The sequence below is a fragment of the Natator depressus genome, chromosome 3 (assembly GCF_965152275.1).
Source record: "Natator depressus isolate rNatDep1 chromosome 3, rNatDep2.hap1, whole genome shotgun sequence".
In the NCBI taxonomy this organism is placed as follows: domain Eukaryota; kingdom Metazoa; phylum Chordata; order Testudines; family Cheloniidae; genus Natator; species Natator depressus.
The window spans coordinates 13,174,037-13,201,746 of record NC_134236.1 but is presented as its reverse complement, the minus strand read 5'-3'; the positions used below and the strand labels follow the sequence as shown (position 1 = coordinate 13,201,746).

Below are 27,710 nucleotides of genomic sequence, written 5' to 3'. Positions count from 1 at the left end.
CCCCCCCCCCAGTGACCTGGGAAAATCTTACACACACCCCTGGGCACATCAAAGAGGCAATACTTCCCCTCTCGCAAGCACAGAGTCTCGGTGTAGCAGAGAATCTTTAATAACATGAGGTAAATGACATCAGCATTAAATTGGGAGAACACACAACTAGAGTTCATCAACCAAACCATGAGCAAAGACCCACCCCAGCAAATTGGGCCATGTCCTTTCCCTCGGGTTCTTGAGTCCAGCAACCCAAAAATCACCCAAAGTCCAAAAAGTCCAACAACCCAAAAGTCCAGCCCCAGAATTCAAAAGTTCATCTGCAGAGTGTTACTCCCCAGTCTGGGTGAAAGTGTGTGTGGGGGGGGAGAGGAGGGGCAGGAAGAGGTAAGGGGCACCTTACATGATCTGAAGCTGACTGCCCCGCAGCTCCATGGCACTTCACGCCGCTCTGCTCCACCAGCCGTCCCTCAAACCGCTCCGCAAGCAGCTCCCGCCATCCCACGAACTGCTCTGCTTCAAAATAGATCTTCAGGCTCCCCACTACTTAACACAGCTCTCAGTGATTTCAGCTTGTAGTATTGGGAGCTTCAGTACTGGTGCACTATAACACCAAAGTGAATTCAGCTCAGGAACCTGTAACTAGACTCCTAATAGACCCAAAATTAGCTCTGATTTTCCACAGTAGAGAGAGAAAGAAATGCAATTGATGTTTCAGGCCCTCACAAAGGGGGGCCTCACACCACCAAGTACTAATTCCTGCCTCCAGTCTCTGTCCAGTCACAGAGTTTTGGAACCCATGTCCCTTGCCTAGCGAGTGCTACTTAGTTGATGGCGAGTCCCTCCATCATAAACAAAAGGCCAAGTACCGTTCCACTGTCCTTGATTCCTGTAATCAGGATAATAACAATTTATTCTTCCTGCCCCAATAACAGAGACACTGGGGATTCCACAGCAGCCAAAGTGACCATTTGGGCAGCTATGGGCTCATTCTAGGTGGGGTGGGTGTGCCTATGCAAATGAGATCAGCCCCTGAAGTTCTTTTCCACAACTTGCCACACCTCACCACCAGATGTCAGGGTGGAGCTCATCCTGACTCTGCTTACATAGTGATAATCAAGGTGGGCCATTTCCAGCAGTTGACAAGAACATGTGAGGAACGGGGTGGGGGGGGATAAACATGGGGAAATAGTTTTACTTTGTGTAATGACACATCCACTCCCAGTCTTTATTCAAGCCTAAGTTAATTGTATCCAATTTGCAAATTAATTCCAATTCAGCAGTCTCTCGTTGGAGTCTGCTTTTGAAGATTTTTATTGAAGAATTGCCACTTTTAGGTCTGTGATCGAGTGACCAAAGAGATTGAAGTGTTCTCCAACTGGTTTTTGAATTTTATCATTCTTGACATCTGATTTGTGTCCATTTATTTATTCCTTTCCAAATACAAACAGATGGACATCATACCAAAAGGACTCAAGGTAAAAAATCCATTACAATCTACATACCACACAGACTATGCTGAAAGATTGTGCCACACGCTCTCAAAGAAACTGCGGAACCACCTGATCAACATCCTCTACAGCAAACAGGGAAAGATTAAGAATGAGCTCTCAAAAATGGATACTCTCATAAAAAACCAACCTTCCACGCAAACTTCCTCGTGGCTGGACTTTACTAAAACTAGACAGGCCATTTACAACACACACTTTGCTTCTCTACAAAAGAAAAAGATCACTAAACTATCTAAACTACTACATGCCACAAGGGGCCACAACAGTGGTTCCTTTAACCCACCCAGCAATATTGTTAATCTATCCAACTATACTCTTAGCCCAGCAGAAGAATCTGTCCTATCCCGGGGCCTCTCCTTCTGCCCCTCCACCCCCACGAACATGATACAGTTCTGTGGTGACCTAGAATCCTATTTTCGACATCGCTGACTCAAGGAATATTTCCAACACACCTCTGAACAACATACTAATCCACAGAGACCTTTCTACCAAGACTACAAAAAGAAGGATTCTGGGTGGACTCCTCCTGAAGGTCAAAACAACAGACTGGACTTCTACATAGAGTGCTTCTGCCGACATGCACGGGCTGAAATTGTGGAAAAGCAGCATCACTTGCCCCACAACCTCAGCCGTGCAGAACACAATGCCATCCACAGCCTCAGAAACAACTCTGACATCAAAATAAAAAAGGCTGACAAAGGAGGTGCTGTCGTCATCATGAATAGGTCGGAATATGAACAAGAGGCTGCTAGGCAGCTCTCCAATACCACTTGCTAAAAGTCATTACCCTCTGATCCCATTAAGGGTTACCAAAAGAAACTACACCATCTGCTCAAGAAACTCCCTGAAAAAGCACAAGAACAAATCCGCATAGACACACCCCTGGAACCCTGACCAGGGGTATTCTATCTGCTACCCAAGATCCATAAACCTGGATATCCTGGACGCCCCATCATCTCAGGCATTGGCACCCTGACAACAGGATTGTCTGGCTATGTAGACTCCCTCATCAGGCCCTATGCTACCAGCACTCCCAGATATCTTAGAGACACCACTGACTTCCTGAGGAAACTACAATCCATCGGTGATCTTCCTGAAAACACCATCCTAACCACTATGGATGTAGAAGCCCTCCACACCAACATTCCACACAAAAATGGACTACAGGCCGTCAGAAACAGTATCCCCGATAATGTCACGGCAAACCTGGTGGCTGAACTTTGTGACTTTGTCCTCACCCATAACTGTTTCACATTTGGGGACAATGTATACCTTCAAATCAGCGGCACTGCTATGGGTACCCGCATGGCCCCACAGTATGCCAACATTTTTATGGCTGACTTAGAACAACGCTTCCTCAGTTCTCATCTCCTAATGCCCCTACTCTACTTGCGCTATATTGATGACATCTTCATCATCTGGACCCATGGAAAAGAAGCCCTTGAGGAATTCCACCATGATTTCAGCAATTTCCATCCCACCATCAACCTCAGCCTGGACCAGTCCACACAAGAGATCTACTTCCTGGACACTATGTTGCTAATAAGCGATGGTCACATAAACACCACCCTATACCGGAAACCTACTGACCGCTATGCTTACCTACATGCCTCCAGCTTTCATCCAGACCACACCACACGATCCATTGTCTACAGCCAAGCTCTACGATACCACCTCATTTGCTCCAGCCCCTCAGACAGAGACAAACACCTACAAGATCTCTATCAAGCATTCTTACAACTGCAATACCCACCTGCTGAAGTGAAGAAACAGATTGACAGAGCCAGAAGAGTACCCAGAATTTCCTACTACAGGACAGGCCCAACAAAGATAATAACAGAACGCCACTAGCCGTCACCTTCAGCCCCCAACTAAAACCCCTCCAACGCATTATTAAGGATCTACAACCTATCCTGAAGGACGACCCATCACACTCACAGATCTTGGGAGACAGGCCAGTCCTTGCTTACAGACAGCCCCCCAACCTGAAGCAAATACTCACCAGCAACCACACACCACACAACAAAACCACTAACCCAGGAACCTATCCTTGCAACAAAGCCCGTTGCCAACCGTGTCCACATATCTATTCAGGGGACACCATCATAGGGCCTAATCACATCAGCCACACTATCAGAGGCTCGTTCACCTGCACATCCACCAATGTGATAAATGCCATCAGGTGCCAGCAATGCCCCTCTGCCATTTACATTGGGCAAACTGGACAGTTTCTACGTGAAAGAATAAATGGACACAAATCAAACGTCAAGAATTATAATATTCAAAAACCAGTTGGAGAACACTTCAATCTCTCTGGTCACTCGATTACAGACCTAAAAGTGGCAATTCTTCAATAAAAAAACTTCAAAAACAGACTCCAATGAGAGACTGCTGAATTGGAATTAATTTGCAAACTGGACACAATTAACTTAGGCTTGAATAAAGACTGGGAGTGGATGGGTCATTACACAAAGTAAAACTATTTCCCCATGTTTATCCCCCCCTCACTGTTCCTCACATGTTCTTGTCAACTGCTGGAAATGGCCCACCTTGATTATCACTACAAAATGTTTCCCCCTACCCCGCCCCCTGCTCTCCTGCTGGTAATAGCTCACCTTACCTGATCACTCTTGTTACAGTGTGTATGGTAACACCCATTGTTTCATGTTCTCTGTGTATATAAATCTCCCCTCTGTATTTTCCACTGAATGCATCTGATGAAGTGAGCTACAGCTTACGAAAGCTTATGCTCAAATAAATTTGTTAGTCTCTAGGGTGCCACAAGTACTCCTTTTCATTTTGCGGATACAGACGAACACGGCTGCTATTCTGAAACCTAATATTATGAAGGTTATTCTGTTATTTTTCAAGAATTTGAAACATCTCTGAAATGGATTGGATGCATAAAAATAGGAAAAATAAAAAAAAAATGCACTAAGAATATTAATCAATACTGTATGAAAAAGGTGCACAAGTAATACACACACACACACACACACACACATAGAGTTTGGTCCCAAGTTATTACTATTTTTAATAGTGTCATATATGTCCAGGGATGAGCAAGAATCCTTTGCAGAACTTAGGGCTAAGCCCTTAAAACATATCTAATAGCAGATGCTGCATCTGTGGCTCACAGAGGAGTTAGATTGAGTAACAGCAGCAGTTGTTAGCGGAGGTAACCACAAACTCTCACTCACTTGTGAAGTAACTTCATCTTTTATCAGTTTCTCCTATATTATTTCCTTTATATCTAGAAGTCCAGAGCAGATAGACAAGATCAAGCTGGGACTTGATGGGGAAGCATAATGTCCATTTTAGAAACTATATAGAAAATTAAAATCTGTCTGGAGGTTTCTACAACAGAGCCCTGCAGTTTGAGGAAGTTTCATTACCCAGGTGATCTCACTTGAAAGAGTACTGAGAGCATTTTGGAAAAAGTTGTGTGTTTTAAAGGAGTTGGCTGAGAAGCTGGCTGGACCATTAAAGTTGGTTTTCAATAAGTCCTGAACACAGGGGAAGTTGCAGAAGGCTGGTAGAAAGCTATTGTTGTGCCATACTTAAAACGGGTGAACTGGAAGCCCTGGGTTATTATAGGCTTGTCAGTCTGACATCAATCACAGGAAAGATAATGGAGTAGTTGATACAGACAGGATTAATACAGAATTGAAGGCAGGTAACAGGATTAATGCCAATCAGCATGGGTTTATGGAAAAGAGATCCTATCAAACTAAATATATTTTTATGAGAATACAAGTTTGGGTCATAAAGATAATGTTGTTGATACAATATACTTAGTGTTCTGTAAGATATTTAACTTGGTACCACATGACATTTGGTTTAAAAAAATGAATTATACAAAACTAACATGGCATACATTAAATGGATTAAAAGCTGGCTAACTGATAGTTCTCAAAATGTAATTGTAAACAAGGTATCATCACTGATGTGGTATATGTCTAGTGGGGACTGGTAGGGATTGGTGAATTTTAAAGAGAAAAAATAGATAGATAGATAGATAGATAGATAGATAGATAGATAGATAGATAGATAGATCATAGCTCATCATGCTGCAATATAAAGTCACTTCACTCAGGTTGTTCAGTTTCCCACTAATAATACTGGTAACATTAATGGCACAAAACTAACAAGGAGTCCGGTGGCATCTTAAAGACTAACAGATAAATTTGAGCATAAGCTTTCGTGGGTAAAAACCTCACTTCTTCAGATGCACGGTAAAAAAAAAAACAGTTCTCCTCTCTGTACCCTTACCTGGTTATTCTCTACACTTCATCTGCTACTTAGAAGGATGGCTTTATGAGATCTCTTCAGAAATGCCAGTCCAATGGATCATCAGGTGAAATGGCCAAATAGCACTGATGAGATTTCAGTGGGCTTCACTTTACAGGTGTTCACTTTTCATTGGTTTCACAACATATCAACAGAGTGTATCAGCTCCCTTATTACAAACAAATGTCGTGGTATACTAGATAAGTAATCACTGATAAAGAGAACAAGAAGTGGCTGGGCTATAGCTGTAGCCAGGGAAACTGAAGGAAATTTTGAAGGCTTCTGTAACGGAGTCAGTGCTCACTGGGGGCCCAAGTAGAATCAATGAGGGAGAACAATTGTACCCCTAACAACGGTTAGTTTTTCACCCAGTGAAGCAGATCTGTGAGTTTTTAAGAGCTAGGCGCTGCCATACTTAGGGTATGTCTACACTTCAAGAGCTATAGCAGCACAGCTGATCTCTTAGGCTGAAATTTGACCCCTAATCCAAATCACAGGGAATGTCTGCACAGCGACGAGACCCCCGTGGCGGGCCTCAGGCCTCAGGCTTCAGGCTGTGGGGCGGTTTCGCTGCTGTGTAGATGTCTGGGTTGTGGCTGCAGCCTGGGCTCCAGGACTCTGTGAGGTGGGACGGTCCCAAAGCTTGGGCTGCAGCCTGAGGCCAGGAGTCTACACAGCAATGAAACCATCTCAGCCAAACCCCGCAAGCCTGAGTCAGCTGGCATGGGCCAGCTGCAGTTTTCCTTTTTTTTATGGTGTAGACATACTCAGAGAGCATCTGCAATATTATTTTAATATTAAAAACTCTTAGCACTGGGGCCACTCTGCTCCCACCATCTGAGCAGGTAAAACACAGCACCCCTGGAGCAGAGCTAAGGGCCTTTTGTTTTAAGTCTTTATGATAAGGGGACCACCTGCCTGAATCATGAAACTTTATCCCTAAATAAGTCAAAGCAGAGATTTGTTCTACAGGGTGGCCTTCTCTCTTCCACTCAACTTGCGGGGGGTTCTTCCCAGAAATCATGACTTGGTCTCATTATAAATGAGAACCAGGTCTTGAGAGTTAAAATAGGAGGAAAAAGTGATTTCAGAAGAGGCCTCTTGGAGTTTGCAATAAAACAACCATGCCATCAGCATATAATATCGCCGAGATAAGTCTACCTTTAAGGTGTGGTGGAGAAAATTTATTTTCTTTTAAATGTCCATCGCATCATGAATATATAAATTAATAACAAGAGGTGCTAGAGGGCATCCCTGGTGTTCTCCCCAGGCCACTGGGAAAACATTCTCCGTTGCCTTTACCCGACCCACATCGCTCTGGTGGAGAGCCTCCAAAATGCTCAGAAGTCTTAGATCGATACCCATCCTTCTTAATTTTGCCCAAAGATTGTCTAGATCAATAGAATCAAATACCATCTTTAAAACTCTAATTGTAGCATACAGTTTGTACCCTTAACCATAGTATATTTATAAATCACAGAGGAGAAAATAAAGCAATTATCCATTGTGGCTCTACCTGTTTTTATCTAACTTCTCTGTGTATAGGGCAAGAACATAGCAGGGAAATTAATAAGTGTGAGGTGGAAGTCAGGGTGACATGCCCACTCTTTGTGTCTCCCCTCGGCAGAGAAACATCCAGTGCCCCTTGACCTTTCTCTATGGAGAAAGTGGCAGGTGAGAAGACCAGCACCTTCCAACAACACAGAGCCAGTTGAAATAGAGGGCACTGACTGGGAGATGAGAGGGACACCTCACTGCCCTGTCACAGCTCCTCATTGCCCTGTGGATGTCCTCCTCCCCATGGATTCTCATTCTTCATTCACTCCCCTCAACTTTTCTATTAGGTGCTTCCAAATGGGGGGAAATGGGGGAAAAGAGGAAGAAGGTGAATCAGAAGGGGTCTGTGAAGCTTTGCAGGGGGTTGTATTTTGTAGGCTCTGAATCCTGGTTAGATTGAATCCCCCAGGGAACTTGGAGGTGTCTGGATCCAGTTTAAGCCCAGTCACTTCTTCTCTCTGTCCTGAAAGAATGAGACAAATCCTGAGAAGTGCTTGGCACCTGCAAATGCCACTGGTTTCCCAATTTTTGATGCATCAACATTTTTTGTCTCTACTTTAGATAGTTATCGTTAATGCTGATGCTTGTTATGAGGGGGAAAAGAAAGGGTAAACTCATGGTTTTCTCCCATCATTAAATGTAAAATTCCTCAATTTAGATAAACAGAAACAAATCCATGGATTCCTGGCACACAGTATTTATAATGTTATTCACTTTATTTCTCATAAATCTCTCTTTAAGAGGATTTTTAACCTCTTTGGAATGGGTTTTGATGCATGAAATTAGGAAATTTCCTTAAAGACAAGTAAAATATTGATTAAATATTGTATAAAACAAATACACAAATGCACACGCCCCACTGCCAATGCTTCCAAGGTACAGCTGTATTCTGAAATTGTTCTCTGCAAAAGGACCCTCATTTCAATTTAATGGGAGGCTTTCCATTTTTTCAGAGGCTATCAATCAGGCAGTAGAGGTTTGCTAGTTGTAAATATTCATATTGTAATTTCCTCAAGGCAGGAACTTGGCTACTATGTTTCCCTGAAATTCTCCAGGAATGTTTATGATGCTGTGCAAATTATAATTATGATGATAATTATAAACAGATTGCAGCACAAACTTAGTAAATGTGACATGCTTCAAAAAAGATTTCAACAGATCAGCATTTCACAATCCCTGTAGCCCATAAATAGAGACTCTCCATCTCCTGTCTATTTTGCAGTCTTTTCTCTCCAGCAACGTTGAGTTCCCAGGCAAACTTCAGCCATGAAGATTGTCTACCTGCTCTTTGCTGTCTTTTTCCTGGTGCTGCAAAGCACTCCAGGTAAGATCTTAATGAAATGAAGGGAGAATATAGAAGGACATTTGTGAGTCTGTACGAAGATTTCTAAACAATTTTATTGTAATTTTTCCAGTTGTATGGTTTTCAGTAGATACTTGACATTTAACAGGAGAATAGTCCTGGGGTGAGAAAGGTGCCTTTAATGTTCCTATTAAGATCCAATCAGATTTGGCTGAACTATGACCTGTAATACTATCACCAACATTCTACCTAGTGGAGTCCTACAGGGATTGGTTCTTGCCACCACACGAGTCAAACTTTTTATAAAGGACCTGAAAAAAACCATAAAATCATCACCTATAAACTTAGCAGGTGACAAAAATTAAAGGACAGGTCACTCATAGAGAGGGATTTGGATCACTTGGTAAGCTGGGAACAAGTTAACAATCATACAGCTAAATCTAAATGTATAGATCTAGGAACAAAGAAGGATGGCCACAGTTATAGGATGAGGGACTCCATCCTGGGAAGCAGTGACTCTGAAAAATGTGTTGGGGGTTGTGGATGATTAATCAACTTAAAATTGCTAAAAGGATTAATACATAACTCGTATGCAGAAAGAGGGAAATCTTGAGTAGGAGTAGAGAGGTTATTTTACCTATGTATTTGCACCTCCAGATGTGACCACATCTTGAATACTGTATCCAGTTCTGGTGTCCACACTTCAGGAAGAATGTTGATCAGTTGGAGAGAGTTCAGAGAAAAGCCACAGGAATGATTAAAGGATTAGAAAACATGCCTTGCAGTGATAGACTCAGAAAATTCAATCTCTTTATCTTAATAAAGAGAAGGTTAAGGGGTGACTTGATCACAATTTATAAGTATGTGTATGATGAAAAATATTTAATAATGGGCTCTTCATTCAAGTAACTAAAGGTATTTTGTGATCCAGTGATTGGAAGTTGAAGGTAAACAAATTCAGTCTAGAAACGAGATGTAAATTGTTAACAGTGAAAGTAATTAACCATTGGAACAATTTACCAATGTATCTCCATCCCTGATACTTTTTCAATCAAGAAACATTGGGGGGCTTTTTTCCTAGAAGATACCCTCTAAGCAATATTTTGGGGAAGTACCTTCAGACTAGATGATCACAATGGTCCCTTCAGACTTGATCCCAAACATACTTCAGTTCCAGGCAAACTGGTTGAAACTATAGTAAAGAACACAATTATCGGACACATAGATGAACACGATGAGCTGGGGAAGAGTCAACATGGTTTTTGCAAAGGGAAATCATGCCTCACCGATCTAGAAGAATTCTTTGAGGGGGGTCAATGAACATATAGATAAGAGTGATCCAGTGGATATAGTGCAATTAGACTTTCAGAAAGACTTTGACAAGGCTCTGAAGCAAAATAAGCATTCATAGCATAAGAGGGAATGTCCTCTCATGGATCAGTAACTGGCTAAAAGACAGGAAACAAAGAGTATGAATAAATGGTCAGTTTTCAGAATGGAGAGAGGTAAATAGTGGTGTCCCCTAGGGGTCTGTACTGGGACCAGTACTGTTCAAAATATTCATAAGTGATCAGGAAAAAGGGGAAAAAGTGAAGGGGATAATTTTGTAGATGATACAAAATTACTCAAAGATAATGAAGTCCAAAGCAGAGTGCGAAGAATTACAAAGAAATCTCAAAAAACAGGGTGACTGGGCAACAAAATGGCAGATGAAATTCAATGTTGATAAATGCAAAGTAATGCACTTCGGAAAACATAATCCCAACTATACATATAAAAAGATGGGTTCTAAATTAGCTGTCACCACTCAAGAAAGAGATCTTGGAGTCATTGTGGAGAGTTCCCTGAAAACATCTGCTCAATGCACAGTGGCACAAACAGAAAAAACTAACAGAATGCTAGGAACCATTAGGAAAGGGGTAGATAATAGGACAGAAAATATCATGATGCCTCTTTATAAATCAATGGTACTCCCCGATCTTGAATACTGTGCGCAGATCTGGTCACCCCATCTCAAAAAAGATATATTCTTATTGGAAAAGTTACAGAGAATGGCAACTAAAATGATCCGGGGTATGGAACAGCTTCCATAGGAGGAGAGATTAAAAAGACTGGACATTTTCAGCTTGTGTCCTCGTCCTCTGGCCTAACCCAATGAAAATTCCCTTTGGTCCAGGGGAGTGTTTGGATTGAAGTGTTTGGCAACCTTCACTTGAGATAACAGGCTCTGTGCATATCCTTTTCCTTTGATGAAATGACAGACTTTCTAGGAGCTTGTGTTGTCCAGGATGGTACTGAACAGTACGAGATGCACATTTCTGGGGGACGAGGCTGGGACTGGGAGTTTGCTGGTGTCGCTCTGCACAATAATTCAGAAAGGTCTTGTTAGGGGGCTTATTCCTTCACCCACTTACTTCCCTGGTCCTTCTCGCATGAACAGAGAGCAACAATACCCGAAGTCCAAAGGTGCAAACAATTCGATGTTTATTGGGGTGAACTTCCAGCAAGCATGATTCCAGTTTCCTTCCTTAGTATCCCCCTTCCCAGGTCTGACACCACAGAGCCTTACACCTGTGTCCCTGTTCCCATTCCTGCCCTTAGCCAAACATGATTCCAATTTCCTTACCCCCATTCCCTGTTCCCATTTCCCCCTTTAGCAAAACATGATTCCAATTTCCTTACCCCCATTCCCTGTTCCCATTTCCCCCTTTAGCAAAACATGATTCCAATTTCCTTACCCCCATTCCCTGTTCCCATCTCCCCCACCCACACACCCACTCCCTCCCTCACTTTCTGATTGACTGCAGACTATATAGTAAAACTTGAATTCTGCTTAGCTATACCTTAACCAATCATTTTCCTGAAATTTAACTAACCAATCCTAACATATTGTAACATGATTATGTAACCAATTATATCCCACCACCTTAATTAGTTTACACCCAGCAAAATTAATTATACAGCAGACAGTAACAATCACAGAACCAGACAGAGATTAGACAGACAAACTATAGCAAAGTGGGACCTATAATGACAAAACAATACAGAAGTGTTTCAGAGTAACAGCCGTGTTAGTCTGTATTCGCAAAAAGAAAAGGAGTACTTGTGGCACCTTAGAGACTAACCAATTTATTTGAGCATAAGCTTTCGTGAGCTACAGCTCACGTCATCGGATGCATACTGTGGAAAGTATAGAAGATCTTTTTATATACATACAAAGCATGAAAAAATACCTCCTCCCACCCCACTCTCCTGCTGCTAATAGCTTATCTAAAGTGATCACTCTCCTTACAATGTGTATGATAAGCAAGTTGGGCCATTTCCAGCACAGATCCAGGTTTTCTCACCCCTCCCCCCCACACACAAACCCACTCTCCTGCTGGTAATAGCTTATCTAAAGTGACCACTCTCCTTACAATGTGTATGATAATCAAGGTGGGCCATTTCCAGCACAAATCCAGGGTTTAACAAGAACGTCTGAGGAGGGGGGGGAATAGGAAAAAACAAGGGGAAATAGGTTACCTTGCATAATGACTTAGCCACTCCCAGTCTCTATTCAAGCCTAAGTTAATTGTATCCAATTTGCAAATGAATTCCAATTCAACAGTTTCTCGCTGGAGTCTGGATTTGAAGTTTTTTTGTTGTAATATCACAACTTTCATGTCTGTAATTGCATGACCAGAGAGATTGAAGTGTTCTCCGACTGGTTTATGAATGTCATAATTCTTGACATCTGCCATTTACATTGGCCAAACTGGACAGTCTCTACGTAAAAGAATAAATGGACACAAATCAGATGTCAAGAATTATAACATTCATAAACCAGTCGGAGAACACTTCAATCCCTTTCTCTGGAGGCGATAGGCATTATCAGGACAGGATTGTATTCCTAACAGCCCAATAGCACCTTCTTTCAATGTGACTAGTTTGGAATGTGAAGATGTGACCGGTCGCTTCCCAGTTTATGGCTGCCTCTGCTGCTTAGCCAAAGGCCTTAGCCTAAGAACAGGGCCTCAGACTGTCACAGTAAGAGAAGGCCCATACACCGGCAGACAGTGATTTTGATTCTTTCTTTTATACCTCTAGAACTAGCCAAGTGATAAGAATACACCTAAATTCTTAGAGTACAGGCCTTTACAGACAGGCCTGAATATCTATATCCTAACAGGTCTTACTGGAAGTTTTCCTATAATTCAGCTGGGAGTGACTTTACATGCTAGGGGCTGTGCATGAGCAGGACCAGAAGTGGTTGCTGTCACAGCAGAACAGTGTAGGAGGCATCACAGGTTGGAGAACTGAGGGAATACGGATGCTCAGTGGTCCAGATTGTACCCTGGGGAATGTCACAGTGGATACTTTAAGGAAAGCACAGCTAAAATCTAGTTTAAAATAGTCTAATATTAATACCCTAAAGGACATATGAACCACATTCTCATAAGGACCAGCCTGTTTAGAATGTCTAATTTGGCAATTGGTCATTGAGTAAGTATTCCCAAGTGCTGAATCTTCACAAGAATGTCTGTGCCGAGTCTCACAGACAATCAGGCATTCAGACTGCAAGGGACTGGTTTAAACCCTTCTCTTTCTAAAAGTTTCAGCGACCCAGCCCAGTCCTGAGCCAGTTCAACCCTGCTCAGCCAATCAGTATGTAGATACTGCTTAGTACATCAGTGTTTGGAATCAGAAAGAGTCCAAACCATTGCAGCAAAACCACTGCCCCACTATTAGAAGTTGGTGATGCAGGCAGCTACCTGCTTTCCATCCTGTACAGCTGTGGGGCTGTGAAGGACTCCCATGCTCTGTGCTACAGTTCTAAAGCCTGCAGCCAGAAGGCCAGCAGATCTGCTGAATTAATTCACTCTGCTCAATTCTTAGTGGCAGCCTTTGAACGGGCACAGAACTACAGACATTTATATCTTATCAAAGATCGAGTGCAAGGGGTCACAGGAAGATCTCTGGGCTGACATGGCCTTGTCTCAGTGAACTGGAAATTCAGCTAATGGGAAACACCCGTCATGCTGCAGTCACAGCTCCTGTTTACACTTATGTGTGCATGAAAATCACGACTCTTTTTCTCTATGCAGGATTCACCAAGTTTATCAATAACCCCTTTGCTTGTGTACGTGCTGGGGGCTTCTGCACCTATACATGTTACACCAAGTACAGTTGGTTTGGAAACTGCGGTTCTGGGCAGATATGCTGTAGAAGGAGATGGGTAAGTTCAGGATGCCACAAGGGAGACATTACTGTGTAAACAGAATATGTGTGTCTCTCCTTTCTATAGCTGCTGTTTAATGACCTTGCAGGCTCAGAGCACACGGCACAACCCTGGGACATGAGACAAAGGAATCTTTTGTGCTGTTCGGATACTGGACTATCTGGGGTTTACATGTTAGAGTTAGAGTAATCTTATAGCTTCTTTACTCAGGCTGCCTATGGTCTGTCCACAACCCAGAGCAGCCCAGAGTCTCCATCGTGCTCAGTGCTACAGAGCTTGCCCCTCTGAGACCCAGTAACACCCAGCACCTCCCCAGGATAGTGCTTGCAAGGAGGGCAGAATAGGGGCAATTCTGTGAGCCAGGTATTGCTCCTGTATTGCAGTTTCTCTCCCCAACCCATTTTGAAGCCCCTCTGGCTTGCCAACATGGCATCACAGACAGGGTCTGTGGCCAGTCTGTGGCGTACGTCTATACTGGTGTTTCATTTAAGAATTTGGAAAACAACGGGGAAGGACTAAAGTAAATTTCCCAGGAGAGAGTACGGGCAGTGATGAGCTGCCAAAATCTTAACAACCAGTTCCCTATAAAAAGTTCTGATTTAAGGGATGTGCCCCAGTATGTATTTTTTGTACCAACAGGGTTACCATACGTCCGTATTTTCCCGGGAGGAATTTTTAAATTTTAAAAATTCCTCCCGGATGGCGATTTAAGAACCAAAAAGCCTGACCTGTCCGGGAAAATACGGATGTGTGTTAACCCTCCCTAAAGTTCTTTTTTAAAAAGACGGGCCAGAACTAGAAATGAGCTCCGTTTCACATGTGTGGGTCCCCACCACTCCCTGGGGGTGTGCTAGGGTGACCAGATGTCCCGATTTTATAGGGACAGTCCCGATTTTGGGGTCTTTTTCTTATATAGGCTCCTATTATTCCCCACCCCCTATCCTGATTTTTCACACTTGCTGTCTGGTCACCCTAGGATGTGCACATGTGTGGGTCCCAGCTGCTCCCTGCCCCCCTCATTGAAGCAGGTGTACAGGGTTACTGCCCTGGGAACTGCAGGGCACCAGTGGACGTGGGGCCAGCTGCAGACAGGGGCGTGGGGCAGGGCTAGCTGGAGGCAGGGGGTGCAGGGCTGGCTGAGGGCAGGGCAGGGGGTGCGGAGCTGTCTGGAGACAGGAGGGTGCGGGGTTGGCTGGAGACATGGGCTGGCTGCGGGCAGGGCAGGGGGTGCAGCAGGGGCTGGCTGGAGGCAGGGCAGGGGGTGCAGCAGGCGCTGGCTGCAGGAAGAGGGTGCAGGGGTGGCTGGAGGCAAGGCAGGGGGTGCGGCAGGGGCTGGCTGCAGGCAGGGGTTGCGGGGGTGGCTGGAGGCAGGGCACGGGGTGGCCGGAGACAGGGGCTGGCTGCAGGCAAGGGGTGTGGGGGTGGCTGGAGGCAGGGCAGGGGGTGGCCGGAGGCAGGGGCTAGCTGCAGGCAGGGAGTGCGGGGGTGGCTGGAGGGAGGGCAGGGGGTGCGGGGGTGGCTGGAGGCAGGGGCTGGCTGCGGGCAAGGGGTGCGGGGGTGGCTGGAGGCAGGGCAGGAGGTGCGGGGGTGGCTAGAGGCAGAGGCTGGCTGCAGGCAGGGGGTGCGGGGTGGCTGGAGACGGGGGCTGGCTGTAGGCAGGAGGTGCGGCAGGGGCTGGCTGCGGGCACGGCAGGGGGTGCGGGGCTGGCTGCGGACCGGGCAGGGAGTGGCTGGAGGCAGGGGCTGGCTGCAGGCAGGAGGTGCGGGGGTGGCTGGAGATAGGGGCTGGCTGCAGGCAGGGGGTGCGGGGGTGGCTGGAGATAGGGGCTGGTGTGGGCAGGGCAGGGGGTGCGGCAGGGGCTGGCTGGAGGCAGGGGGTGGCTGCAGGCAGGGTGGTGGGTGCTCGCGGGGAGAGCGGCTCGGAGCAGCCCAGGCCCAGCAGAGCAGCCGGGGACGCACCAGGCAGCAGCGGGAGCCCCAGGGCCAGGGGTCGGGGGAGCAGCAGCAGCACCAGGGCTCCTGCTCAGGGCCAGGTGGCAGCCCACGTGGCTCCCGCAGCGCAGCACCCCCGGCGGCCGGAGGAGGAGTTACGTCACTTCCCAGCCGGAGCCCATCAAAGCCTCAGCGCCGCCTGCAGGGAAGCGGGTTAGCAACCGGTTCTAAAACTGCTTCACCACTGAGTGTGGGGGATGTGTCTCCTTTGTATCATTGTGCATCACCTATGAGATCAAAATGGCTGCTCTTTACAACACTAGCACTTAATTTACCAAAAAGAAACGTGTACAAGTATGGAGCTATGTTTCGGGGGAGGGGAGGGGTCATATCCCAGTGTAAAATGATCAAATCTGTCACAGAAAAATTAGAATAACTAGCAACACGGCTTCAGATTGACTCTTATACTTTTAAGCCGTTCAGAAGTGTTATGTCACTCTTCCAGTCACTGACAGAAGGATCCTAATTTCAATAACTACCCGAGGACACATTCAAGCATGGAATTTTCTTGGGAGCATTCACCATAATGACAGCTGCCAATCTGATTCCATTATAACCCCTTTTTCTCACACACTCATCCTTTTCTGGAAAGGTCTCCTTTCTGGATATCATTTCTGCATTTGAAAGGCCTGCTGTCCTCAGATTGACTAGAGTTGGTAGGACCTGTTGTGAGTCTCTGGCAAGAAAGAGAGCAGGGAGGGTGATTTGACAAAAATAAATGGCTTAAAATGAAGCCTGCAAAAGCAAACTGAGAGGAGCTCAGAGAAGAGCTGAGCAGAGAATTTGGGAGTCCTACATGAAAGCAGTTGAGGGGAGGAAATGGTCACTCAGCCCCTGAGGAAGCATCTCTAGCCCAGAGACTTTTTGTGTTTTTCTTTTTAATGTTATTTTGCCCCAGATGGGGGAGGTTTTGGTTCATCATGGGGGCTAAACCACTGACCCAACAGGAGAAACGGAGGCACTGGCCAAGTCTGATGCTGAGAAGGTAAGCTGCACCCACACAGTATGGATACAACCCTGATTTTCCCATAGAAGAAAAGGTATTTTTCAAATCATTCCAGTCAAAAATGGAAGAACAATTAAACTCAATTTGTGACCTGGACCTCACTGTAGGGTCCCTCCAGAATGACACAGTGTAAAAAACTAGAAATGAACACAGTGATGAACATGTGAGGATTTCAGATAACCAGGTGCTGTGCAGCAGTCTTGGAACTGTGTTAAAAAACATCTGGGTCCAGATACTGCAAACATGAGGAGCCTTGCTGAGGAGAGTGTTGCCCCTGTGTGTTTTTGTGGGACAGAGGCGATTTTGAGCACATGTGTGAAGGCAGCCATGTCTTCTGGGACCAGGACTCTGTGGTTTGAACCAGAGACCTCCAGAGCTAAATGTGCAAGTATCTTCAGCTTGAACAAAAGAGCCAGTCTCTAGATGGAGCCTGTAACAGACTCACAGCCTCCACCTAGGGGAATCTGTAACACACACTGACCAGTGGGTCACACACGTATATTATCAGATGTGCTCACTCTGCAATACAATTCAATAAGCACTAGTGCACTTTAAGGACTTTAAGGACTGATGATATGTTCAGTCTTTAAGGTAGCTCAGTACATACTTGGAGCCTTTGCATTTCTCCTTTTAGAATTCCAGAGCAAACACAAACTTTGGTGACTTCAGTGCTAGCGTTGCTCCGAATTTCCTTTTACTGGTTTAAACATCATGTTTCCTACAGTTAAGTTAACTTGGTCTCATTGCTTATCTGTAGCCAATTCTATTTGTGTTCTTCTTGTTACCTGCTGGATCTCCCCATAACCTGTACAAGGTGCCCAGCATGCTCAAATTAATGTCGCAGCAGGGATAAGACTCAGAGAGGAAGTGGGGAGGGGTGAGAGGCTTTCCTAGACAGTTTGGGTTTCTTCTCTACATCTAAACTGCTACAGTGACACAGCAACACCGCTGCAGCTGAGCCAAAGCGCTTCAGTGGAGACGTTACCTGCACCGAGGGGAGGGGTTCTCCCATCTGTGTAGGCACTGCCCCTCCCCAAGAGGTGGTATGTGTATCAATGGGAGAATGCACCCATCAACCTAGTGCTGTCTTCCCCAGGGGTTAGATCGGTTTCACTGTGTCACTCAGGTTGTGTATTTTTCATACTCCTGAGCGACGTAGTAACACCAATCAAATTCCCTAGTGTAGACCAGGCCTAAAGTACCATAGAGGCAGTTTTGAGATAGGAGATGTGAAGATAGGAGCTCCGTGGTAGCAACTGCACTGCTACTCACCTGGCTGCTTCACTGAGCACGTACAGAGATCATCATCAGGTAGGGAACTGCCATGTGAACAGGGTCAGGCTTCAGGCTTACATGAGCTGGAAGACAGAATAATCCATGCATTCTTTAAGAATAACTTATTTATCCTCTAATTAAATATTTATTGTTTTAGTTTTTAGGTATGGAGAAAAATGTGTTTGAAAGGAAAACTGAACATGGACATGAGTCACGTTGTTCTACATCTTACATGTTTTTGGTTTTATTTTTCTATCATAGAGATCATCAATATTTTTAAAATTCACAATTTTGATTAATTCCCTCAATGGAATTTCAAATTTCAACATTTCTATGATATTTTACATCATATTTCCAGGAGTTTTTATATTTAATTTGCCGGGGTTCTTATTTAAATCACCCAGTGACTTAATTTTTTGTGGTTATCACTTTAACTGTGTAGACTCTTAATAGGAAGGACTTTTGTAAGAAAATGAGAATCTGCCTCCTTTACTGGAGAGTTGGGGCAAAGGGAGGGGAGATCCATGTTCAGAAGTCCGGCATATTTACTTCAGAAGCCAGGTCAGCAGCCAGTACATGTTTAGATATAATAGATAGATTGAGTCTGCTCTATAGCCTTAGCTAACGGCCAGTTAACTTTTAGCTCATGTGGTAAGAGGCTCATGCACAAAGCTCCAGAGACCCCAGATTCAATCCCGCCAGACAGTGACCAAGGTCTGTTGGTGTTTCATATACACACACTATTCAATGATGGGGAAATTCCTGCTCTACCTTGCATTTGAAATGGAACGTTATGTTGTCCTTGTTTTAATGGTTATAAACATAGAATGTGAGAGTTTCTTCCCTTTTTGCAACAGAGAGAGTGAGCGATGGCAGCAGAAATTGTCAATGCAGGATCGCTGAGAATCTGGCAGGCGGCGCCTTGCTTCTAAAATCCTTGGATGCTTTTCATCTGGGCTGCAAAGAATCTCGCAAGCTGGAAAAAACCCACAAGGGAGCCCTTGTGTCACCCCTAAGAGCTTGTTCTTCTCTCTTTAATAAAAGTAGCTAGTTGCTGTGGTGCATTGCAAACAGGCCTGTGAGTGTTTTGTTTGGCAGACGGGGGCTGTTTTGGTATTTCTTTCCCACAAATATCCCTTCCCTCTTTTATTTTAATGAAATATAAATAAAATAAATGGTCCCTGCCATATGTTAAATCCACCCAGGGGTGTTCCTAGACCAGGCAACATACATATTTATCTGTTTCAGGGAGCTCCCCTGGATAAATCTTTTCCCTTCCCTTGGTCCTTTGACAAAGCCGTTTGGTTTGTGGGGTTGTCCGAGGAGCTGGGTTCCGTCCCAGCTTGGCTGCACAGTGTGCAACGCCCACAGCAGTGCTCCACGGCATGTCGACCCTCCCTCTGCTCCCCTCGCCTCCCCATCGCGAGGTCCCTTCTCTTATGCCTGAGCATCCAGACCATGCCCTGTCCAGCAGGCTCCTCTGCAGGAGCCAGAATGGCAGCACAAATCCCAAAGACCCAGGCTTAGAAACCTGAATAAATGTGCCAGTGAGCGTTTAACTGAGGCAGCCACATGGGGTCCTGCCCTGGAGAGGGAGAAACAATGGAGCTCCCAGCTGCTTTGCCATTTCTGTACAGCAGCAAAATATTGTTACCCATTTAGGGGAGGCCTCCCACCCCCCAGTTTTGTACCAGATTTCGGGGAAATGTGCAGCGGAAGGGAAGATGCTGCCTTTCCTCCCTCCCACCCCCTGCTGCCCTGCTCCGCTGTTGTTTGCAGCCATGCTGCCCCTGCCCCCCACCATGGGGCCACCGCTGGCATAGCTCCTCGCCTGCTGATATGCTGTGTAGAATGGGGTGGGGGCTGATGTTGGGGTGTTCCTTTCCCCCCACCCATTGCGGAAGTGGGTGGCCAGCGCACACCCCTCACCCCAACCACTGACCCGCAGAGCTGCCCCCACTTTGCCAGCTAGGGACTGATCTGTGGCTGGCCCTGAAGCAACAGCACCTCCTTGGTCACAACCCCTCCCTGCACCCTGAGCTACACCCCTCTTGGCCCCTACGTACCCCCTGCCAGCACCCTGAGCTACACCCTCCCAGCAAACATTCCCTAGCTACCCCCTCACTGCACCCAGAGTTATACCCCTCCCTGCATCTGGAGCTACGCGCTATCTGCACACAGTCCATAGCTATCCCCTACCTGCACCCTGAACTACACCCCTGCCTGCATACAGCCCCTAGTTGCCCCCTACCTGCACCCTGAGCTACCCCCCTCCAGGAACACAGCCCCTAGCAACCTCCTGCCTGGCCCCTGAAGTACACCCCCTCCTGGAACCTGAGTAACTCCATGCCTGCACACAGCTGCTAGCTACCCCCTCACAGCTCTTCCAGTGACCTTTTCAGGGACCAGCCTGGAGGGACTTGTCTTTACTGGGAAAAGGCATTGTGTGAGAAAAGGGCTTAATGTATGAACTGGGAAGACTGTGCAGCCTAGTGGTTACAGCACAGGACTGGGACATAGACGACCTGGATTCTGTGTCTGTCTTGGGACTGTTCGGTGACCCATAGGCCTGCCCCAAGAGGACTTTGAACAATTAGAGCAAGTCCCGAGGCAGAGACTGACATGTAACTTGAATCAAGAGGTGGCATGTGAATCCCTCTAAAAACTCCTCCCACTCATTTCTAAATAAATATTATTTCTATTTACGAAGAATTGCTGCTTGTGTACCTATTCTTGATTGCAGGGCTGTATCCGTGACCTTTCAAGGAACAGCAAGGCTAACTTGCTCTGGGGAGCCCTCTGTATAACAGAGACAAGCACCCTGGTAATATCTTGGAAATTCCATTAGGGCAGATCACAACCTTTGTTACCGATTCAAATAAATTCTAAATTAAGGTTTCAAATTAAAAGCTTTGTTTCTAGGTAATATAATTGGATTGATAAATTAGATCCAAACATTCAGATGGCACAGTAGGACCACCCCAAGAGCAGGTCTGAGCCAACAGGGAAAGTTTCTGGGTGGACTGATCCATCCAAAAGAACTACGGGATGCGTTTGAGCTTTCATGTGTTCTTCTACTAAATGTTGTTCCCTCCACTATACAGTCAAGTCACAGGATGAAAGTTCCTAATTGGGGGAAAATAGGTATTGAAAGAGTTTGTCAGGATCCCCCAAGATGCTGGTATTTGGTGGGTTTGTGACTGTCTAAGCCTTTTCAAAACATGTTTCCCTCTCAGGTTCCCAGTTTTAATCAGGGAATAGTGATCAGCACATTCCTGGTTGGGAGACGGGCCACAGGCAAAGCAGATGTAACCCTGTGAAAACTCCTCACGGTTGATGAACAGAGAACAATCTTTCATGTGTTTACCAGCTGTCTGTGTGTACCATATTTGTCTCAACAGTTCCCACCCACAAAGTGTAGTTGCAGAAGCTTAGCTCTTATCTCTTCACCATCCACATATAAAGCCACAAAACTGATATCATAATGTTAAAAGTGAAAGGGGTTTTTAGTGTAATTTCCACTGAAGGGATCATTGTCCACAAAAGCAAGGGCAAGCAATTTGGGTAACTGCCCCAAGAACAGGTTCTCCTGGTTACTGACCCCGCTTCCTGCAGGGATACTAAACACTTTCATCGTCACAGTGTCCAGGTGGCATTTTAGAATCATAGAATTGTACGACTGGAAGGGACCTTGGGAGGTCATCTAGTCCAGTCCCCTGCACTCATGGTAGGACTAAGTATTATCTAGACCATTGCTGACAGGTGTTTGTCTAATCTGCTGTTAAAAAACTCCAATGATGGAGATTCCACAACGTCCCTAGGCAATTTATTCCAGTGCTTAACCACCCTGACAGTTAGGAAGTGTTTCCTAATGTCCAACCTAAACTGGCCTTGCTGCAAATTAAGCCTGTCATAACCATAGGGGTAGCCTAAATTCCTCCTTACCTGTAAGGACTTTAAGAAGTCTTTACAGGTAAGTCTTCTGTACTTTAAGAAGCTAAAGTAACCTGGTTGGCACCTGACCAAAGGAACCAATGGGGACAAAAGATACTTTCAAATCTGGGGTGGGGCGGGGAAGGTTTTGTTCGGGGTTCTTTGTTTCTGTGGCCGTTCGCTCTTGGCACTGTGCCAAGAAGGACCGGACATCAATCCATGTTCTCCAAATCTTTTTGAACAAGTCTCTCATATTTCAAACTTGTAAGTAACAGCCAGGCAAGGCATATTAGTTTATCTTTTTTTCTCAACTTGTGAATTTTCCCTTTGCTAGAGGGAGGTTTATCCCTATTTTGTTGTAACTTTGCAACTAAGGCTAGAGGGGGTTCCTCTGTGCTCTTTGAATTTTCTGATACTCTGTAAGGCTAACTACCAGCCTAAGTTTACAGAAGTGATTCTTTTACCTTTTTCTCTTTAAATAAAATCCTTCTTTTTAAGAACCTGACTGAATTTTCCATTGCTCTAAGACCCAGGGGTTTGGGTCTGTAGTCCCTTTGTAACCAATTGGTGAGGATATATGCTCAAGCTTTCCCCAGGAAAGGGGGTGTAGGCCTGGGGGAATATTTTGGGGGGAATAGGACTCCAAGTGGTCCTTTCCCTGATTATTTGTTAAATCACTTGGTGGTGGCAGCAATCCCAAGGCAAAAAAGAAATCTGTGCTTTGGGGAAGTTTTAACCTAAGCTGGTAAGAATAAGCTTAGGGGGTCTTTCATGCAGGTCCCCACATCTGTACCCCCGAGTTCAGAGTGGGGAAGGAACCCTGACAAAGCCCACTGCTTCTTGTCCTGTCTTCAGAGGTTAAGGAGAACAATTTATCTCCCTCCTCCTTGTAACAATCTTTTATGTACTTGGAAACTGTTATCATGTTCCTCCCTCAGTCTTCTCTTCTCCAGACTAAAGAAACGCATTTTTTTTTCAACCTTCCCTCATAGGTCATGTTTTCTAGACCTTTCATCATTTTTGTTGCTCTTCTCTGGACTTTCTCCAATTTGCCCACATCTTTCCAGAACTGTACATAATGCTTCAGTTGAGATAGGGTGATCATCTGTTCCGTTTTTAAAGTGACAGTCCCGTTTGTTGGGATTTTTTTCTTACATAGGCGCCTATTACCCCCCACCCCCATCCCGTTTTTTCAGAGTTGCTATCTGGTAACCCTAAGTTGAGGCCTAATCAGCGCAGAGTAGAGCGGAAGAATTACTTCTCGTGCGTTGTTTACAACACTCCTGCTAATACATCCCAGAATGATGTTTGCTTTTTTTGCAACAGTGTTACACTGTTGATTCATATTTAGCTTGTGATCCACTGTGACCCCCTGATCCCTTTCCGCAGTACTCCTGCCTAGGCAGTCATTTCCCATTTTGTAGGTGTGCAACTGATTGTTCCTTCCAAAGTGGAGTACTTTTCATTTGTCCTTATTGAATTTCATCCTATTTACTTCAGACCATTTCTCCAGTTTGTTGAGATCATTTCGAATTTTAATCCTATCCTCCAAAGCACTTGCATCCCCTCCCAGCTTGGTATCATCTGCAAACTTTATGAGTGTACTCTCTGGGCCACTTTCTCAATCATTAATGATGAAGATATTGAACTGAACTGGACCCAGAACAGATCCCTATTGGACCCAACTCAATATGCCATTACAGCTTGACTGTGAACCATGGATAACTACTCTCTGGGAATGGTTTTCCAACCAGTTATGCACCCACCTTATAGTAGCTCCATCTAGGTTGTATTTCCCTAGTTTGTTTATGAGAAGGTCATGTGAGACAGCATCAAAAGCCTTACTAAATCAAGATATACCACATCTATGGCTTTCCCCACATCCACAAGGCTTGTTACCCTGTCAAAGATAGCAATTAGGTTGATTTGACATGATTTGTTCTTGACAAATACATGCTGATTGTTACTTATCACCTTATTATCTTCTAGGTGTTTGTAAATTGATTGCTTAATTATTTGCTCCATTATCTTTCCGGGTATAGAAGTTAAGGTGACTGGTCTGTAATTCCCTGGATTGTCTTTATTTCCATTTTTATAGATTGGCACTATATTTGCCACTTTCTAATCCTCTGGAATCTCTCCCGTCTTCCATGACTTTTTGAAGGTTATCGCTAATGGCTCAGATATCTCCTCAGTCAGCTCCTTGAGTATATTCTAGGATGTATTTCTTCAGGACCTGGTGACATGAAGGCACCTAACTTGTCTAAGAAATTTTTAACTTGTTCTTTCCCTCTTTTAGCCTCTGATTCTACATCATTTTCACTGACACACACTATGTTAGACGTCCAATCGTTACTAACCTTTTTGGTGAAAACCGAAACAAAAAGGTTATTTAGCCTTCTGCCATTTCCTCATTCTCAGTTATCATTTTAGCATTAGCATTAAGCAGGCCTCCACGTGATCCAGAGGGTACCCAAGGCCACCGGTACTTTCTTCACAAAATGGGTTGCTGATATAATCTGCAGTTTATAACTTTGATTTCATCACCCATTAATCAGAAGGCATCATTACTGTGTGTCAGTTTAATTTTCACACTCAAACTATTCAACAGAAGTTTTCCTTGAGAAAATAGGTTGCTATGTAGATGACCAATCCACTGTAGCTTCCTCTTCTGGTTCATCTGCTTTGCCTGTCTCACAAACACTTGATTCTCACCATCCAGCTCCATTGCTTCACCTTGTCCAGGAATGTCTTTGTATAACAGGCCAGAGGAAGATTGTGTGGTAAGTGCGTCGTCGCTGTAATTTAGCATTGATTCGATAAAGACCCTGTTAGGGTAACAGATATTGCTTTGTCTTATGAGGTGGTCTGTCAATGTGACATCCAACTGACTGCAAATAAGACCACAGGGTAATTCAACCAGAGGCCAGAGTCCCCCCGTTGAGAGTGGTTCCATCTTCTTTTACAATATCTCAACAAAGGAACAGTGGCATGTTGTTTACATGCATATAATCTACACCATTCCCTGCTATAAGAAAATCAAGGTGGGCAACATTAATAATGGCTGTAGATGCTTTTCTTGATGCTGGTCTCTGTAGGGGCTATTTAGAACAAGTCTAGTTTGATTTTGGTAGTCTTCAGACCCGCAGTGAACTAACGCCAGGTTGATTAAAATATCTCTCTTTTAATATGTGGAAAGTGCCTCCTCTTTCTCCCAGTCTTCCTCTTAGTCTTTCACGTATGGCTGGCCCTGCCCTTCTATTAAAGGTTTTGGGTGACCTCTGTATTGCAGTTGTGATGAATTTCTCTTTCTCTAAAGCTTCCTCCTTTCAATATATAACATCCCTGATCCTTCCTGCGTACCCAGTTTATTAACATTCTCCAGAACAGCTTAGGACAATGGATGTGTTTTGAGCATCTCTTTTTCAATGAGGTTTAGTAGTCTTCGAAGAAGTACAGCTTTGTGAAAGAGTCTACGGACTATTCCACCCACGCCAGCCCTGTACATCATGGGGCCTCCGTGATATCCAGAAAGGGCATATCCAGCCTTGCATTGTAATAGTTTCTGTACTCAGGGGGTCCCCTTAATAGTGTAGGTCACTGTAATGTTTTGCTTTTTAAAATCCCTGCAGTCTCTGGGAGCACAGGTGTAGCTTGATGACCACCTTCTCAAAGTGAAATGAGACGTGTCTGTTCTGACAGTGGTGATGGTGTCAATGTGGTGTTTACTGACTGGGATGTAATGAGGTTTATCATATATGATGGTGACAAACTTGTTGCTCCTTCTTCGGATAGGGATGCAGATAAACAGGGGATGGAAAAGTCCCCCACAAACAGTTCTACAATGTCCGTGTATAGACACAAGAATTTGAACCCCCCTGTAATGTCTGCTGAGAAGGTGATTTTCGGACACCCCAATTGGGGACCAAACCCAAAATATTAGCTAGCTCCTTGCCAGTAGAAAACGCATGAGAAACATCAGATGGCTTGATTCTATATATTCTTCCTTTGTAATTTGACCTGGTTTCCACTTTTTGTGAGAGTCTTTTTTGAATTTCAAGTAATTGAAGATCTCCTGGTTCAGCCAGGGTGGTCTCTTACCATACTTCTGTCTTTCCTGTACATTGGGATATTTGCTATTGCACCCTTGATAATGTCAGACCAGTGGTGATGAGAAATTAACCTCTGCCATTGGATCACACAGACAAAATTTAGAAATATGGGTTATAAACTGAATGTCTCATCACAGACTTAACTTAGCAGAGGGTGCCTCTTTCCATGATTGTCTCCACTGCATTGCCACTAAAGTCCAGCAGGCTGCACTGTGCTGGTCCTTCCTCCCAGACTGATATTCCATATAGAGGAGCAGCTGCCTTCTGCCACCTTGGTCTAATGTTTAGCACACAGCACTCACAGTCAGAGGGTAAGTAAAGGGCACATTAGAAATGTAGATAGATTCCACCTCCCCCACCCTTCCCTTAATGAGGAGACCATAATCTCTCTCTTCCCCAGATGTACAGAACTTCTCAACCCCCATACTGAACAGGGCATATTGGCATTAGGAGGGAATAGAGGTGGAGGCAGGAGGGAGGTGGGAAGTGCTCGAGTCCTGTCTGAAGAGGCAGAGAGGGCTTGATAGTTGGGGAAGTGGTAGTCAGGGGCTCGTCTCATGCATGAGTGGAGGACTCTTTTGCATTTTGAGGTCATGGGTGTGTCAGCTGGAAATCAGGCAATCGAGGCCTTCTTTTCACTGCTGAACAGGGTGATGAGATAGCAAGTATGAAAAATTGGGATGGGGTGGGAGGTAATAGTTGCCCATATAATAAAAAGCCCCAAATATCGGGACTCTCCCTATAAAATAGGAGAGTCTGTGCAACTAATCTTCTCCTGAGATCTTTTCCCCCGGTTCGTCACTCCATGTGAGGGGAGGGTTCATTCAGACCCTCCGTACGGTAGGTTCACCTCATAAATACAGCTCTGCCTTTGCGATTGTCCACAGCTGATCAGGCCTTTTGGTTTTTTAGACTTTATAACATTTTAGTTGGATTCATTTTTAGAGATTTTCACTTCTCAACATATCGACTGAATGTATCACTTTTTACAATATAAAACGGAGGCCTTTTCTCTTTCTGATTTATCAGACATAAATATATATTAAATTATCATAATTGTATTTAAATAAGATAGCATTGTAGGAGGTGTTTGCAATATTCTTTGAGGTCAGATCTCCTTAATACAAGAACATAAGAATGGCCACACTGGGTCAGACCAAAGGTTCATCTAGCCCAGTATCCTGTCTTCCTACGGTGACCAATACCAGGTGCACCAGAAGGAATGAACAGAACGGGTAACCATCAAGTGATCCGTCCCCTGTCGCCCATTCAGAGCTTCTGGCAAATAGAGGCTAGGGACACCATCCCTGCCCATCCTGGCTAATAGCCATTGATGGACCTCAGAGACTAACCAATTTATTTGAGCATCCAATGAAGTGAGCTGTAGCTCACGAAAGCTTATGCTCAAATAAATTGGTTAGTCTCTAAGGTGCCACAAGTACTCCTTTTCTTTTTGCGAATACAGACTAACACGGCTCCTACTCTGAAACCTGTCATTGATGGACCTATCCTCCATGAATTT

General features: G+C 44.8%; 1 long non-coding RNA gene across 1 annotated transcript; it reads left to right on the top strand.

Moving 5' to 3' along the window:
* The first annotated feature begins 8,540 nt into the window (after positions 1 to 8,540).
* Positions 8,541 to 19,200, top strand: LOC141983753 (uncharacterized). The gene is made up of 3 exons (XR_012638494.1): positions 8,541 to 8,673; positions 13,737 to 13,867; positions 19,001 to 19,200. It is a non-coding gene; the product is annotated as an uncharacterized LOC141983753 (long non-coding RNA).
* The last annotated feature ends 8,510 nt before the right edge of the window (positions 19,201 to 27,710 follow it).